The 14,308-nt window shown below is 41.9% G+C and overlaps 1 protein-coding gene across 1 annotated transcript in view; it reads left to right on the top strand.

Moving 5' to 3' along the window:
- Positions 1-14,308, top strand: part of LOC137497032 (peripheral plasma membrane protein CASK-like) — a 439,399-nt gene that overhangs the window by 105,128 nt on the left and 319,963 nt on the right. The window lies entirely within an intron of this gene.

Genomic DNA, 14,308 nt, shown 5'->3' with positions numbered 1-14,308 from the left:
AAATAGGATGAAATCCTCCATAGCAGAATCAAGAATCGAATCCGAACCAATGGGATGGTGGTGACTACCCCAATGAAATGTATGATATTGTAATCTTAATACGTAGACTTTCACGACCACTAAATGACATTATGATAATTATTTGGGGATATTAGGTCGTGTAATAATAAATAAATACCAGCTGACGCGTTTCAATCCTGCGACCAGGATCGTCTTCAGAGCAACAACAAAGCAAAATGGCTACGGTCTCTCCATAGTAAACAGACTCAAGATAGAGAGACCCTGTTAGAAATGTAGTTCATTCCAGAGCCTCCAGAGTCACGGAGAAAGATGTTGACGAGTTAACTATGGAGGGTAGCCATGATCTACTCAGTATATAGCCGTCACCTTTGTTAAAATTATTCGGGCGTTTAGCAATTTCTATCGCCTCACGAATGATTCTGGGAATAAAATGTTTCTCTTTACAAATGACAGAAGTTGCATCAAAAAATGGCATGTTCTGCCACAGCAGACTTCTCTGGCTGGCAAAGACGTAAGTGCCTGCGATGTTCTTTAACCCTTATTGCTACTTTCCTACATGTTTGGCCGACATAAACCGATCCACAGGAGCAAGGAATCATATATATTCCAGCGCAGTTTAAACCAATAGGATCTTTGACAGATCGCAAACAATTGCTTATGGTGATATTAGGCTTAAAAATGGTCTTGATATTGTGCTTTCTGAGAATATTGCCAATCCTATCCGTGACAGATTGCACGTATGGCAAGAAGGCCAGACTCAAAGGACAAGAATCACGTGACAATCTGCCGTTTGGCTTAGGATGTAGCACTTCGTCAATCTGTTTCCCTGAATAGATCATGGCTACCCTCCATAGTTAACTCGTCAACATCTTTCTCCGTGACTCTGGAGGCCCTGGAATGAACTACATTTCTAAGAGAGTCTCTCTATCTTGAGTCTGTTTACTATGGAGAGACCGTAGCCATTTTGCTTTGTTGTTACTCTGAAGACGATCCTGGTCGCAGGATTGAAATGCGTCAGCTGGTATTTATTTATTATTACACGACCTAATATCCCCAAATAATTATCATAATATGATATTGTACATACTTGGGCAGAATATAATCGAGCCTGGCACCATTGTGGCATGCTAACCTGGGTTGGTTCAGTTTCTATTCATGGCTCGGCAACAAATTTAACCAGTTATCGGAAGTGGAGAACCTCCGTGGCTCAGACGGCAGCGCGTCGGCCTCTCGCCGCTGGATACTGTGGTTCAAATCCCAGTCACTCCATGTGAGCTTTGTGCTGGACAAAGCGGAGGCGGAACAGGTTTTTCTCCGGGAACTCCGGTTTTCCCTGTCATCTTCCATTCCAGCAACACTCTCCATTATCATTTCATAGCATTTGTCAGTCATTAATAATCACCTTGGGAGTGGCGATCCCATTGTAATTTCTTTCTTTCTTAATCTGTTTATAGTCAAGGGTTGGCTTTTCCCTCGGACTTAGCGAGGGAACCCACCTCTACCGCCTCAAGGGCAGTGTCCTGGAGCTTCAGACATCGGGTCGGGGGATATAACTGGGGAGAATGACCAGTACCTCGCTCAGGCGGCCTCACCTGCTATGCTGAACAGGGGCCTTGGTGGGGGATGGGAAGATTGGAAGGGATAGACAAGGAAGAGGGAAGGAAGCGGCCGTGTCCTTAAGTTAGGTACCATCCCGGCATTTACCTGGAGGAGAAGTGGGAAACCACGGAAAACCACTTCCAGGATGGCTGAGGTGGGAATCGAACCCACCTCTACTCAGTTGACCTTCCGAGGCTGAGTGGACCCCGTTCCAGCCCTCGTACCACTTTTCAAATTTCGTGGCAGAGCCGGGATTCGAACCCGGACCTCCGGGGGTGGCAGCTAATCACACTAACCACTACACCACAGAGGCGGACTGACCCCATTGTAATAATAGCCTATATATGGTTCATTCATTACATCCCTGACCCGGTCAAAGACTGGAAAACAGGTTGTAGGTTTTCATTTTCATCGGGAGTGGCTGGCTTCTTGGCTGAATGTTCAGCGTCGAGATCCTCGGATCAGGAGACCCGGGTTTATAATCTCATCTGGTTAATTCCTCGGACTCGGGGAATGAGTGTAGTGTTTGTCCCAACATTCTTCTCTTCATGGACACACAACACAACACAACACCACTACCAATCACCACAGAACCACGCAACAGTGAATACATCCCTCCACGTAGGTTTAGCGTGAGGAAGGGCATCCAGACACAAAACTGGACAAAATCTGTATCAAATGCCGATCTTAAGAAATTGGGAAAGAGGCTAGAAAGAATTCTTAACATATAAGTCCCAGTGCCAGCCCCAGATTAATCACGAATTCACTTTCACCAGTAAACATCAGCGACACGAATTATAAAACAGCCTTTATAAACATTCATGAAACACCGTGAGGTAACTCAGTGGTGGCTATGCAACTTAATTTAACCGATATGGCTTATCAGTAAAGCACAAATAAATACAATTCCGCACTTGTTGGAGAGACATCACTTTCATTCTGTATATAGGGTTAGATAAACACAGCCCTCCAGTAAATGTTGATAAGTTCCGTGCTTTTGCCCGCATTAAACGTATCACTTATTCGGGCCCTCCGTGACTACCTGTTTAGTAACTTTGCTATTTTGTAACTATCACGAAGATTCCTGTTTACCGACTTGTGCCCCTGTGAACTATCTATCGGTGTGCTTGTAAACTATGGTATATGTAAGTTGGCCTGTTCCTGTGTTTCAGAATAATAAAACAGAGAGCGACTGACTTACCCTTGTGTTTCTCTGTACCACTAGATTTTTGCCATGTATAAGTGAAGTTAGCCGGCCCCGTGGTGTAGGGGTAGCGTGCCTGCCTCTTACCCGGAGACCCCGGGTTCGATTCCCGACCAGTTCAGGGATTTTTACTTGGACCTGAGGGCTGGTTCGAGGTCCACTCAGCCTACATGATTAGAATTGAAGAGCTATCTGTCCCGGTCTAGAGAGCCAAGAATAACGGCCGAGAGGATTCGTCATGCTGACCACACGACACCTCGTAATCTGCAGGCCTTCGGGCTGAGCAGCGGTCGCTTAGTAGGCCAAGGCCAAAAAAAAAGTGAAGTGTTGAATGTGGTATCTAGAAATGTATTCACCGGGCGAGTTGGCCGTGCGCGTAGAGGCGTGCGGCTGTGAGCTTGCATCCGGGAGATAGTAGGTTCGAATCCCACTATCGGCAGCCCTGAAGATGGTTTTCCGTGGTTTCCCATTTTCACACCAGGCAAATGCTGGGACTGTACCTTAATTAAGGCCACGGCCGCTTCCTTCCAACTCCTAGGCCTTTCCTAAACCATCGTCGCCACAAGACCTATCTGTGTCGGTGCGACGTAAAGCCCCTAGCAAAAAAAAAAAAAAAAAGAAAGAAAGAAAGAAAGAAAAAAAAGAAATGTATTTGGGGAAAGGTTAAGGGGGTCGAGAATAAGCTATATTATCACTGTCCGAGATCCTCGAAAGAAAGTCTTTATTCAGGTGCAAGCAGCTTACTAGTCGAATTCAAAAAGTAGATAGAGCATGTGCTTACGTATCGTACTCGTTAAGCTACAGAAACATACTCTTTTGATGAATACATCATGAATATTCTGCTTAAAATAGCTCCTATAAACTAGGTATCGAGAGGTGTATTTGGTTTCAAAACAGTAGAATGTTGGGAATAGCCAACCGTTAACTATTCTCTCATCGCGGCTGCGAGTTCACTGGTCCGGAAAGTTGCATGCGTCTATCGTGAAGCTGTATTCAGCTTTTTCCCGGTTCATAAACGATTGTGAATGCAAGCTAGCATTTAGAATTTAATCCTGTTGGATGTCAGCAGCACGAACTGTGCGTGGAATGATTAGAATCGTCAAATGCCATAGTTCTGTCTTTGTATATTGCTTCAGAGAACAGCTTTTCATTAGCTACAAGGTAAGAGCTCAGACTATTAATCCTGTGGGAGACAGCGTTAATTAACCATGAACTCCTATTCAGACGGATATTCCCACTTTTGACCACTGAAGAAAAATCGTTTTCGTGCTGGCCAGACATCGAGATGATTGGCTCTGACTTCTTGAAGAGTACAACAATTTCAGTTCAAAATTATTTGAAATAGAAGTTTCCAATATTTTCTCAGGATGAAAGCGAATAAACATTCACTCATTATTCATACAATATATAAACAGTTGGAACACTAACAAGATGTTCCCTTGTTACCAGAATTAATTAATTGGAACAATGTAGTTAGATTTTGATTAATATTCGCAATCAGAAACATGAATTTACATTTAAATATATTAATTTTTCAGGGAATAATGCGGGAAATGTGTACGTTATTTACATATTAAAACAAGAATTTCGTCAGTTTCTTTTCTCTGCTCTGCCTTCTTTTTTGAAAGAAAAAGTCGAATGACGATGTGGGCCGCAGGTTTTGAGGTAGAATACATGTCCATATAAGGTATCTAGTCAGAATGGGTTTGAAATTCTGCCGTTGACAATGTATTTCTTATACTAAACAAATTTACACACCTCGAGACAAAGTCGATGTACACCGGGTTTGTGATAAGAGAAGTATCAAAAATACGCAGTGGTAGCAGTTCCACGCCAATATTATGAGCGGAAATTAAATCTAATCTGTACCAGCGAGAGTCGTAGGTTCTTTGATGGGCAGATAATCTGTTTTGAAATACGATTTTGTGGGCCGATGACCTTAGATGTTAGGCCCCTTCAAACAACAAGCATCATCATCATCATCATCAACGAAATACGTTTTCATGAAGCTTACAGCGTATAACTTCAGTTGGGCATGGATATTGAAATCTCCACTTGTGTGATCAACCAAATGTTTTCACTGATATTCTTTGAAAGCTCAGAGTATACCATCGTGCCTTTGTTGGCGAGACGTAGTGTTTACAGTGCCCTGTCTTCTAGTGTGGGCTAAAATAAATGTGTTACTTTCTTTAAATGCTATAAATCTCCGACCGCGGTGAATAAGTTGATAGGTCACATTAGCAAAAATGAGATATCTACACCAATTTATTCTCCTATATATCCTCCACAGGTAAGCACTGACACTTGTCCTTGTCGCATACAAAGAATGTGTATAAGCACATATCTGCATTTTGAGATATCTGATTATGTGTTTAACCAGATAAGTTCATTTTTATTACTTATCAGTTTATTCACCGGGGACAGAGAAATGGCATGGAAATGTTGATCATTGGGTTGGTTGATGCATGCATTTCAGTAGGCTTGGCAGTTAGATATGAAATAACTTCTGGCTCAGTAAGGAAATCAACGGAAAACTACTGCATTCCTTTCCCTAGTACGCCTTTTCAGTGATGCTGCGGGGGGCGCCAGCAACGCGGGACTTGCTTCACGACGCTCAGCTGCGATAACTTTGAGACGCTTCCGTTGAGTTTTTGAAGCTCAGCGTTGATGATTTTAGGCTTTTTAAAATTTTGACAAACCGCTCTATTGTCTCAAATGCGTTTTCCATAATTCTGAAGCCATCTATTGTCTATATGTTGCGGCTTCTTGCCAAATAAAGATATTTTTTGCAATTTTTCACATCGCAGCTTTTCAGCTGTTCACTATTTGATTACTTTTTCCGTGTATGTGTAGACGTGCTATCATGCCGGAGTCCAGAGCTACTTTAATTATCAGCCGCGTGGTACAGTGAGTTTAGTACCTCAAGATGGCGGGGCTGTAGCAGCACTCGGTGACATTACATCGAGGTCGGACTGTTAATGCTAGATACATTGGTCCCTTCCCCTTTACAACGAGCTATTGAACACTATCGTCGCTGGAGTTATCTAGAAATTATTTCGATTTTAAAGCCTCCGTGTTTTTTGTAACGCTCACAGGCCCAAGTACAGTTCCGTAACTACGGAAGATCACGCCTAACAGCCTGAAAAGTCTTTCTGGTCAATAAACATAACGGCGTGTTACCATCATGTTTTCATTCCGTACCCTGAAGGGGCACGGCGGCCTTCTTAAAGGGTGATGCCCTCTCTCAGGCAAGGAAATGTGTTGTAGTGATTTGAGGTGCGCAGAAAGTGAGAGGAGAGCGGTGGTGGCCTATGACGGGAACTGTACCCGCATTTATTTTTGTGAGGAGAATGGAAAACCACGGAAAACCATTCTCAGGACAGCCGACGGTGGGACCAACCCACCACTTCCCGAATGCAGAGCTGTAAGGCCTCGGCTTAGCCGACGCTGCAGGTACTCTGCTCCGGTATGCAAGTGGAATGTGGGTATGATCACTTACTGACTTCCCATATCTTATGTTCACCCCTAGCTGCGTAGCTCAGTTGATTAGGCACTGGCCTCTTTATTCGTGATTCTGGAATCAAATCCCTGTGCAGTTTCATTTAGCCTTCCGAACATCGCTCCTAATGAATACTACCAGATCACATCCGTAGATCTAAAATAACGCAGTTTTTCGCTGTCATTTACTTCGCACACAACTGTATAAGTTTAATTTCCAAATATTTTCTAAGCTGTTAGGATAGGGGCAAAAGATCTTCATAAGTCGACGCCCCGAACAAGTAGCATTTTTTTTTTTTAAACTGTTAAGATGAAAGAACAAAATGTAACCTGGAATTTGCGAGATGTTTACTGAGTGAATATGTATCCGTAGGAGTGACAGAGGATGTCATTCGCGTTGCCTGGGTACAAAAGCTCTGATCAATTATTGCACTACCGGTAGGCTGAATGTGAGAGCGAATTATCCTGTTAATGGGAATCCTGTTTTGAAAAGTGTTGAATATTCATTACATTGTTTGTCCATTTGCCTCCATTCGTCTACACCGCAAGAGTTTGACAAGATGAATACAGTACATGATATGTAAGCTGAGGAGATTTCCTAAAATGCCTCGTTTATTCCTGTAATTGGTAAACATGCAGAGTAAAGTTAAGAATTTGCTTTAGGTCAAATTATAACAAATAAAAGGCATTTGTTAGTGTCTGTAAATACCTGTTTTGAACATTAACGCCTCTTTTTTGTGATAAATGGATATTTAAGTGCCTAAAACGGTATTCTTTAATTGTTTTATTTTACTTCACTTATTGTTTCGATATATCTCTTTTGTCGGCAGAGAGCGTAGACCGATCACGTCGTGTGAGGTTGAGAGAACATTCTCCCGATTTAGAAATATCCTGACTGAAACGAGCGATAAATTTACATCAGAAAACCTTATAAAATACAAAGTAGTCAACTGTAATGAAGCTGGAGAGTAAGTTGTTTCAGTAGTTTCAGTACAGTTTTATTCCATCTTTACAAAGTTGAGATTAATAGCAAACTGGACCTTCCAAATATTGTGAAAAGCCCTATTTAACATTGTTCAAGGGATAAATTAAATTAAATTGTTAGGTCGTAAAGTACCGAGCTCAATAGCTGCAGTCGCTTAAATGCGGCCAGTAACCAGTATTCGGGAGATAGTAGGTTCGAATCCCACTGTCGGCAGCCCTGAAGATGGTTTTCCGTGGTTTCCCATTTTCACACCAGGCAAATGCTGGGGCTGTACCTTAATTAAGGCCACGGCCGCTTCCTTCCCACTCCCAGTCCTTCCCTGTCCCATCGTCGCCATAAGACGTATCTGTGTCGATGCGACGTAAAGCAACTAGCAAAAAAAAAAAAGGTAGTAAAGTACAAAGTCCGGGTCCTTGGCTGAGTGGTCAGCATCGAAAGTTTAGAGGGTCCCGGATTCGGTCCCGGCAAGGTCGAGGAATATAACCGCGTCTTGTTAATTCCGTTAACTGGGAGACTGGGTATTTATGTTTGTCCTAATACAGTTTCCTTCATACACCCAACACCACTAAAGTACCAACGACCATAGAAACACGTCCCTTTATACAGGATTGTCTTTAGGAAAGGCATCCGGCAGTAAAACAAGGCTAAGTCCACATGTTCCACAGTTCGCACCTGCAACTCCACCAGGGTGTGTGAAAAGTGAAAGAAGTTACTACAAATTTGTACAAATTTTGAAATTTTGATACAGCCTACTTTAACCTTTGTAATGCCTATTTAGGATAGTCCGACTCGTTGTCTGAATGGTTAGCGTACTGGCCTTCGGTTCAGAGGGTCCCGGGTTCGATTCCCGGCCGGGTCGGGGATTTTAATAGTTTCTGATTAATTCTTCTGGCTCGGGGACTGGGTGTTTGTGTCCGTCCCAACACTCTCCTCTTCATAGTCACACAACACACTACCAATCACCACAGAAACACGCAATAGTGATTACATCTCTCCATATAGGGTTGGCGTCAGGAAGGGCATCCGACCTAAAACAGGGCCAAATCCACATGTGCGACGCAGTTCGCACCCGCGACCCGACGGGTGTGGGAAAAGCGGTAGGTAAAGAGAGAATAATAATAATAATAATAATAATAATAATAATAATAAGAAGAAGAAGAATGCCTATTCAGGATGCCTGAAACAGGACTTTTAATGTTTGTACCGAGCGAGTCGGCAACACGGTTCGGGTCGCGTAGCTATAAGTTTGCATTCTTGTTCAAATCCCACCATCGTCATGTCTGAGAATGGTTTTCGGTAGTTCCCCATTTTCACTCCAGGAAAATACTGGGGATGTACCGTATTTAAGGTCGCGGCTACTACCTTTTCACTTCTAGCCCTTTCCCACCCTTGCGCCACCGAAAACCTTAAGATGTTTCAGTGCGCCGTTAAACCACAAGACAAATATACATATATACACTTGATGTCATTACTCGTGCTAACCTTGAATATTAAGTGCTAAGTAAAGGCCTTGGTGATAGAAATGAGTGATATTCATACCTTAAGCAATTACCATCAGATCATAATGCGCTTACATCCAGAATCGCCGAGTCTGAGGTGGAAGAATAAACTGAAAAATAGACATGACATAGCTGTCGGCCAGATCTGGTAAAGAATAGATGATGAACCGTACAATTATAACTTTAAGAATTAATTTAGACCTGACTTCTGGTGAAGAAGCAAGATATAATTACTTAACTGTTTTGTATTAATTATTGGACACAATTCCCATTGCAGTGATTATTATTATTATTATTATTATTATTATTATTATTATTATTATTATTATTATTATTATTATTATTATTATTGTTGTTATTATTGTTATTATTATTATTATTATTATTATTATTTCAAAGGAGCCAAACATCGAGAGCATTAGCCCCAAAGTATGTTTATAGAATAAATCACGTAATCGTAATGCCCGAAAAGGAAAGGACATTTATATCGTTAATAAGTTGATGCGTTCCACATCGGAATAAACGGCCAAGATGAGCATATTTCTCCAAATTTACCAGCTTTACTGTATGTTACGGTATTCATTTTTCATGTTTTAGCCCTTTATAGTCTTCCTTCTAAAATCGTCAGTACTTACAATATTATTGTAGGCATCTTCAATACATTTCACGAGGAAATTTCAATACGACATCGATGTTATGTCACTTCAAACGAATCACCAACAACACTATTTCACACTCATCATTCATATAAAACTAGTTCTGCTTCAACTTCGTTAATCCTAAATGACCGAGCTCGATAGCTGCAGTCGCTTAAGTGCGGCCAGTATCCAGTATTCGAGGGATAAAGGGTTCGAACCCCACTGTCGGCAGCCCTGAAGAAGGTTTTCCGTGGTTTCCCCTTTTCACACCAGGCAAATGCTGGGGCTGTACCGTAATTAAGGCCACAGCCGCTTCCTTCCCACTCCTAGCCCTTCTCTATCCTATCGTCGCCATAAGACCTATCTGTGTCGATGCGACGTAAAGCAACTAGCAAAAAAAAATCCTAAATGAACGAAATAACCATCTCCGTTAGACCGTAAAGAACTATGACGATGAAGGTAGAATATACATATTGTAACGATGTTAGCTTCCACCACCCATAACCTCAGCACTAAGTGCAACAAGGTGATTATTTCTATAACCGCCCACCCTTGCCTCCAGGAATTAAGCTGATAGTCACCTCTGTTGTAGGTTGAGAAAACCCTCAAAGCCATGTGCTTCTTCAGAAGTGCAAGTTTCTACATTTCTCGACTTTCCGATGGGGAATCAAACTGACGTCATTCCATGTGGACTGAGCTCTTGTTTCCGCTTCGGCTAGATAGCCCATAATCTTAAGAGCCTCGTAATTAGTTATGGGAGTATACATAAATTCTAAACTGTGAATCAGTGCCAGCGTGAGCGTGAAGTAATGCCTACAAGGCTCCAGGTGAGTCTGGAATTGCTTCCACATATTTGTGCTAGACTCCTGGGTATCATCTTTCCTACTTCACCGTATATCAACTCCTGTTCTCTGCTTATTGGGTTTACCAGACTAACTGACTTTCATTTTCACGCCCTTTACACCACTTCCCTATCTTTACCCAATACATTCTTTGGGATATTGGATCTCTTCCTCTGTCTTCTTCTTCGGCCTGAGGACGTTCACTCTTCGACATGGACCTCCTCCAGTCTTTTCCGTGTCATTCTTTCCTGGACAGTCTGCATCCAATTTCCTCAGGCGCACTTTCCCTTATAGCATCGTGCGAACGGAGTGGGGTTGGGGGGGGGGCGTCCTACACTCGTCGAGTATGCCTTGGAACACCAGCATAGGAGTCAATATTGGTCTACTTCTCTGAGTTTCTGACCATATACCCGCCCCACCTCCGTTTCAGCATTGTCTTCCGCTTTATAATGTCTTTCTTTCTACTTCTGCTTATCACAATTTTGTTTCGGATCGATGATCGACGAGATATCATCGGGTAACATCGGGATACAAATGAAGTCACAAGCGCCTTAATGACTTCCCACAGAATGGACTTCGGCATTTCATTGCCTGGTGTAATTCACGTTTCATGAATTTTGTTACTGTTCTTTGAGTTCAGGTATATCAAACATCTGTCAAAATGGATAAAAACTTCAGAACCTTCAGGAAGCATCTGCAAGTGCACTCTCAGCCGCCTAATACAGAACTTGGCGGTGCTCTTGAGGACGGAGAAGAATTTCCCTCTATAGAAGGAAATCCAGCTACATAATGACGCATTAAGGCTCTTCTATTTGTCTTCCTATCTAGCCATAAAAGCCTACATCTCGCATTTACATGCTCTCATGTCCCCATCTGCTGCTTCAAGAGAAGTGCCTGCTTTCAACAAAGTTAAAGCGTTATTTAAAATCTCGATGTTAAAAGATACTTGCAAAATTATAATGAAAGATAGTATAAGATCAAAGGGATTCCAATGACAAAAAAAATCAATAAGAACTTATATGGACTTGACATTTTGATGTTGGCACTTCATCGTGGGATTCTCGGTTCAGATCCCTGTGTGTGCATGTAACATGTGTGCACGACAAAGCAAAGGGGCGAGAGGTTTTTCCTGTAAGATCGACTTCTTCTGTCTCATTCATATTGGTACTTTTCCATAATCATTGTTCACTGCTCCCAGGGTGCAACTTAGCTATATCTCTGATTTTACGGCATCACCATCAGCTGACGCGGTTTTCACACTGCCATACTGCACCCGCCCCTACCCTAATAAGGCACCGGCATTGGATCTACAGGGTCGCACATGGGTCAAAAGTACATTAAAATAGGCGCTTATCTAACATTATCTTAAAGGCGTACAGGGTACCATGACGGGCATACTTAACTACAATGAGAACGCATTCGGATTAAATTTTAGCTAACAAGACCGGTTTATTTAACCTTGATGGTGATGAGAATGACACATTAAGATACACTGATGAACTACATTAATATTTATAAGTGTTGTGAATTATTCTATGGACGTTTGTCCATTATGCGTGATAGAAATGAGTGAGTATATCGCGACGCGATGTATCGTGACATGAAGCGAATGGAAAATTTTACCATAACACTGAGGCTATATTATATCACTAACACATAAGACTAACATGCACGCGACAACATGTCTGAGCCATCACTACTCTAATGAAAACCTAGATTTCCCAATGAAATGACGTAAAGGAAAATACACAAATATGAAACCACACCTGGGTTCGAACCGACCCTCACTAGTATAGACATTGCCAGGCCGATGGACAGAACCACCGCTGACCTTATTTACAATCAAACATGACACATAGAACACATAAAAATCATACATGATATGCAGCAAAATATGCGAGGCATTTTAATCTTCCTTCCGACGCTGTAGGCTTCCAATGCCTACGTTGAGCATCGAACTGACAACCCCTTGTGATGAAGACATGGTCCTGTAATCCCTATCTATATTACATTCAAACAATTAATAATGATTCACTGGCAAACATTAGCATTATCGGCCGGGTCACTTGTTAATAAATCCACTACTCTGGCGTGTTGAATAAATCACATATTTAGCCGTTCAAAGAGGCCAACTTTCCTTTAACAGAAATGTCCCTCCTTCCTCAGCTACGGGACACCCACACACACAAAAAAAGAAACACAACTGGGGCAAGGTCGGGGCCACGTCCGCCACCCCAAGGGTCAATAGCCCACATAACAAGCGTAACATTCCCTTTCAAAAGGAAACAATAACACTTCACACTTAAGTACATCCACAAAATAATCTAAGGGCTCATAACTCGCGCAAATCACCTTGAATTCAACACATATTTTCCCAACAGTATCACGTCACTTTTACGACGCGACTCCGGTATTACAATGCTAATATTTGCACGATCATTATTATTATTATTATTATTATTATTATTATTATTATTATTATTATTATTATTATTATTATTATTATTATTATTGCCACTCTACATGACTTACCCGCTGCTTTGATCATAGCTGGTCATCGTGCGGAATCTATTTAGCACCTGGTTACTTTATCGTCACACGGCAATACATTAATTAATCAATTAATATTCACACGGATTGATATTTGACACTCGCATTATAATTACATCCTGGTAAATTTAATCACCTAATCAATTTAAATCATAACGCTCCCTATCTAAATATTTCAGGGGGGGGTTCGGTTGTCAGTTCTACCGGCGCTTCGTAGTTCCGTGCCTTCACACCACATAGTACTTACCATTTTTACTTGCCATGCAATTATCAAATTAGAATAATTACTCTAATTAATAACTACTCTAACTGCAATCCCCTAAACTCATTACTAGCGGTCTTCTGACGCAAATAATCAAACAAAATCTCCCAAGATAAAATAATTGAATAAATCTCTACCACATGCAAAACTAAAGTATTATATTCCCTAAATTATTTACAATCAATGACTCAGACCTGTCGTCGGCTTCCTAAACTAAGAATGAACAACCACGCGCCCATTTCGGTCTTTATTTCAACTGGACTACATCTTTAACCCTTTATAGCGTCAGCTTACAATAAACATTTCCCATCCCCACTAGGCATGCCAGATAAAAAAAATTAATACTCATCTCTATCACATGACGACACCTTCGTCATTTCGGGAGGTCCATCCTGGGCTTACTCTTGGTCCATGGGCACCGCGGTGATTACTTGCATTTCCATACCACCTTGAAGTTGAGAGTCCATGGTTCCTTGCTGGTGGAGCCGCTGGCAATAGATCCTGTGCACAAACACGTCACTGTTTTAATTCCACACTCTGGTTAACAACGTTCAGCGTGAACGTCCGGTCACGATCTCGGATACGACTACGTAGTCCGCGGTTCAGTGCCGAATCCCGTCTATCTCTCAGCCACTATTCAGTCTACTGCTACGTAATACTATCGTGCTATAGTAATAATAATAATAATATTACTTTCTGCACTGAATGTTTGCGACACAACACGGTTTTATAAAAACTAACACTGGTGTCACTGAGACCAAATCTATACACTCTTTATGCGAATTCTATTATTTCACTTGAAATTGAAGTTAAATTCACTAGAACAAAGAACTAATGAGAGCTTAGCCAAACATAGCTCCGCCGTCGGTAAGTCCCGAGTCCCGAGTGACCCTCGTCCCTCACTGCAGTGGTTTTTAGAAGGGAGCGATACCCCTTCCACTAATTTGAGTGTTGCCTATCCACGGCGCACTTGAGGTGTAATAGTACGGCTAATCAGGTGACCAATATTTAGTTGATGTGATTGAGACATATCCATTCAATCATCCTTCGGTGGATCTCCTTTAATTAATTAAAATCTGTCCGGCTTCCCCTACCACGCGGGGTGAACTCCCTCCGCCAAGGACGTGTCATGAGAATAAACAGATGGCCCCGGTACTTTTCCACGCAGAAACAACACAATATTCTTTATTTTTCTGAAAGTTATCAAGAA

Source organism: Anabrus simplex, chromosome 1, assembly GCF_040414725.1.
Source record: "Anabrus simplex isolate iqAnaSimp1 chromosome 1, ASM4041472v1, whole genome shotgun sequence".
NCBI classification, from domain to species: domain Eukaryota; kingdom Metazoa; phylum Arthropoda; class Insecta; order Orthoptera; family Tettigoniidae; genus Anabrus; species Anabrus simplex.
The sequence above is the reverse complement of the archived record's forward strand: the minus strand, read 5'-3'. Positions and strand labels throughout refer to the sequence as shown.